The following is a 4,397-nucleotide window of genomic DNA, read 5'->3' as shown; positions in this document are numbered from 1 at the left end:
ATGAAAGAAACATTCATTATTTTAGGACACTATATAGTACAGATGCATTTAAGTACAATAGACTACTTGACAACCTAGTCAAATGAGATAAGAGATACTCTCCTGTGACGTCATAAATAAAAGCGGTCAAAAGCGGCATTCGAAAAAAGATTTTTGATCATCTTCGACTGGCTCCTATTTCTAGATTAGCATTTTATAATTTATCTTCGACCCAGTCAAATAACCTATTCAACAGTGAATCAATGTAATGCATGATATGTGTGTACTTACGTTTCAATTTTACATTTGAATATGACAATCGCTACTGTTCACGTACTCTTGATCCCACAATAAATTACAAATTGTAAGAAAGCAATTAAGTATTTAGGAATAGTAGTCACATATTTTTTATTGAAAACAGTTTGACTTGAAAAACAGTACTTAACGAATTTTGTACAATTGTATAAAGCATAAAATGAAAATCTCGAAAGACATTGCAGCCCAAGTTCGCTGACACATTTTCAACTTATACACACCACTTAACAACTCATAACGTATGCTATATAATCTTTTAAATAAGTAATATCTTAATATGTCGATATCTTTTAGAAATGGTGTCGTAAGTTTCCCTCACCAGTTAAATAATATACGCCAAAGTCCCGCATGTAGGAATATATAACATTAGTACTGAAACGTACAAACGCCAGAGTGTTACTTCAAGGAGCGGGAATCAATTAAAACTAGTAATAAAGTTGTAAGACACTTCCCTTACTTGCACTCCAACAAACTTTCTTGCTCGGGATGTAGTCTATTTTGCTTTGGCTGCTCAATTTAATCAACTACATTTAAATGTATCAAATAATGTTAGATGTAGATAATGATACACCTTACATAACTTAAACAGCATATGGGTTCAGTGGGTCTAATATGACTGCATTGAAGCAATTCATCCAAAACAACGTTAGTTATTTGACATCTGTTGATTTTTATTTATTTATTTATGTCACTCACAACAACTATCATTACAGGCTAACCTAATGCGACAGAGTTGGGAACTTATTTATACATATTAAAAAATTATATATAATATCCGGTTTCCTTATTTAAGTAACATAACAGATCACTCACATTGCTATTTTTGCGAATTCACTCTTGGAACACGAAAACAGATTGATTGATGAATTGGCAATCGCAAATGACAAATTGCATTTTTCTAAGGAATTGATTCAATGTGGCCTTTTTAACCCCCCAAGCCTACCCCACCACGCTGCTCACTGGAGGAATTCAGCCTGCAGGCTGCATTACCTAAAAGTAAGATGATTCCGTGATTCGGAAAGTCTACTATTAGTAGTACACCACCACATACAAAGTCTCAGTTATCCTAATGTTCGAGTTAATTATTAAAATCATTACATCATACAAAAAACCACCGCACATCAATACTAATAATGCTTCACGTTTTGTCAATTTTCCGAAGAGAAATCCTACGTGTAGCTGGATGCTGTTTTGATGATGTTGTAAGGGATCGTCCTCACAATGCGATTCGATGTCGCAATGATCTGCCGTATTAGGGTGCGGTTGCCAGTATTGGACCACATGTTTTATAATTGACAACTGATTGATTTTCCTGGTAAATCATGAAGTTTGATGAAGGATATTTCATGATTTTATTGCAACCCATGCGAAAAAATGGCAGTTATAGTGTTCCAGTAATTGAAGACACGATTATAGAAGCCAAATGTGAGTATTACAGGGCGGATATAAATCTTAATGTTTTCTGATGTGGTTGATAACACGTACAACAGAGCCGCCAGTAGCTCGCCATCGTTCATTTTAACTGCTCAAGCTTAAAAATAAGTAGCCAGTTCACTAAAACAATAAATAATTTAATGGCAAAGCAACTAAGTAAGAAAAATATCCTTCGATTGTACTGTCATAATAAATAAAATAAATAAAAAACACTTTATTGCACACAAATTTACAAAACATTTACAGGATAAACTTAACAGTGACAGTTAAGTTATTTTTTTAATAACAAGATAATTTTGATGCTTGAAATTTTCTTTTGGGTAACATTATGTATTTTCAAATATCTTCATAGATAAAAAGTCTGAAAAAAAAGTCAGAAAAACAAACCTTGAAATGTCTTTTTTAATTTCTATTATCAAATTGAAATAAAAGTAATTAAGTAGGTATAGGTAAGTAATTAACATCTGTTCGGCTGTATGCAATCTTAACATTTTTTCATATATTTATTCAGTAAGTAAATTCAGTTGAACATGGAACATAATTGTTCGAGATTAGACCTCTTTTTCCATACATATTCCACATAAACGTTTTGACGATTTACCGGGTGAGAGTCCTCAGCGCTCCCCATTCGCTGGGGCAAAATCTGCAATAAATGACGTCAAAAAATAATTGACGTTTCATATGAATATAGCTTATCAGCTACTTGCCCTATAAGTATTCAAACGAATCGCGTCGCTCTGTGAGGAAGGTCGCTTACATCCAAACTTTTTATTTATAGCTCAATGCACACAGAAGCGATATGAGAGCGTGGCGGACGGGAAGCGGGAGTTTATATGAAACCGCGATTTCTGTGTGATCGATTGCATAGAAACTCAACTTGTACTGTGTACAATAGCAATGTCCTTTAAAATAGCTAGTTTACTTAGCTCTTTAGTTTCTATCGGAACCAATAAACAACAAAAATGCCAGGGTTGATGAGGTTGGTTATCTACCTCACAACCCACACGATAGAAGAGAAAATGTAATTGCAATAAACAGACATCCAAAACCATATCAATAAGATAGGTATTTTATAAAGTACAATCTGCGATATAAATGAACAAATAAACCTTTTAAAGGGTTGGTTTTCAATCAATTTGAATACGCAGTTTATCTTATCTTCATCATGTTAGAACTCGATACTGCTAATGATATTCACGGCATGACCACCACGAAGGGTTACCAGATGCTATCTTTAAATATGAATGCGCCACACTTGTCGCTCTCTCCGAATTTTATTAATATTTTATTACAGTTATAATGTTCACCGGCCCTTTTATTCTGGAACCCTTTAAATGTTTAAAGTGAATTTGGTGGTAGTTAGGTTGCTTGAAGGTAGACTAAAACAGTCTGACAGAAGTAAAATGTTCCTATTATACCGCCACTAAAGTGCCAGACGGAAAATGAATCTTTGGAGAATAACCCTTCCCTTTTCACCAGGGTGAGGAGCAGCCCCAACAGCATCCTGAAGACATTAGCTGATCGTTACACATCGCCGCGAGGTGTTTTGTGCGTAGAGTGACAATCACAGGACCCGTTCTCGTGATGGTCATTTCTACTCCACTACTACAAGTATTGCATAATTATTACTGACATTAGTTTTTAAATATAGTCACTTTGACTAACTTATATGGGAGTAATGTGTTTTGATCCGAAATTCTTAAATAATCTTTAAAAATGTATTTATTTTATTTTATGCTTATTTCTACAACTTTATTTTTTTTTTAGCAAATTGCAAAATATCATAAAAATCAATAATAAGAGTTAGTTACATATTAATATTTTGATGTATATTGTATGTGTCATGTAGTATAATTAGTTGCTTGTGAGTAATTAACTTTCTTAACAAGTATACATCACCGTCAATTCGGTATGTACCTACCTTATATTGTACATGTATTGGCTATAGATTTTAGTATAACAATCAAATAATAATTTTGTTGCTTTTTCAAGTACATCTATGTGAATGTATCGGTAATCACACCCGTCGAAACTCGAAAAAGACAAGCCAAAATATTTCTTAAAATTAAACTATTATTAGCCTATTAGAAAAATATGCAGCTATAAACTAGTGTCTATGATTCGAACAAACTCTCAATATAGTGGAAAATCACTGACACAAGGAAAAGCAACTGATTAATAGGAGCTCGTGTGTGTAGAAGCTCGCTACGTTCCGATGCAATCGATCATGCAAACACCACCAGCACAAAGCACTCGTGTGATTCAACCTCCACCCTCCTTGTTTCACATTTTACCTCAAGAAGTTCATACATGACTTTTGTAAAATAAAACATTGGTGCAATGCATAAACTTTAAACGCAGGATCGACGAGGAACCAAGGAGACAATAAAACAAAGAAAAGGCTTTCTGCCCGGAGCGGTGCCGTGGAGCGGGCGCCGGCTCGGGACGGCCAATCAGCGCGCTGCCCCGCCCCATCGGCCGCCGCGCCGCCCCCACGCGCCCGACATGAATGAGACGCAGCATCCCTATAAAGATTTTACATCGATTATGGGGGTATGGGAGCAGTGCGTTTCGTTCTCGCCCGTGGGCGGCGTCGTACGGTCCTCTCGCGCAGTCGCGAACAATTAACGCGCGGGGCGGCGTGCCGCGTCGGGCGCGACGTCACTATA

This window comes from Pectinophora gossypiella, chromosome 15 (genome assembly GCF_024362695.1).
Source record: "Pectinophora gossypiella chromosome 15, ilPecGoss1.1, whole genome shotgun sequence".
NCBI classification, from domain to species: Eukaryota; Metazoa; Arthropoda; class Insecta; order Lepidoptera; family Gelechiidae; genus Pectinophora; species Pectinophora gossypiella.
This window is presented reverse-complemented; position numbering follows the sequence as displayed.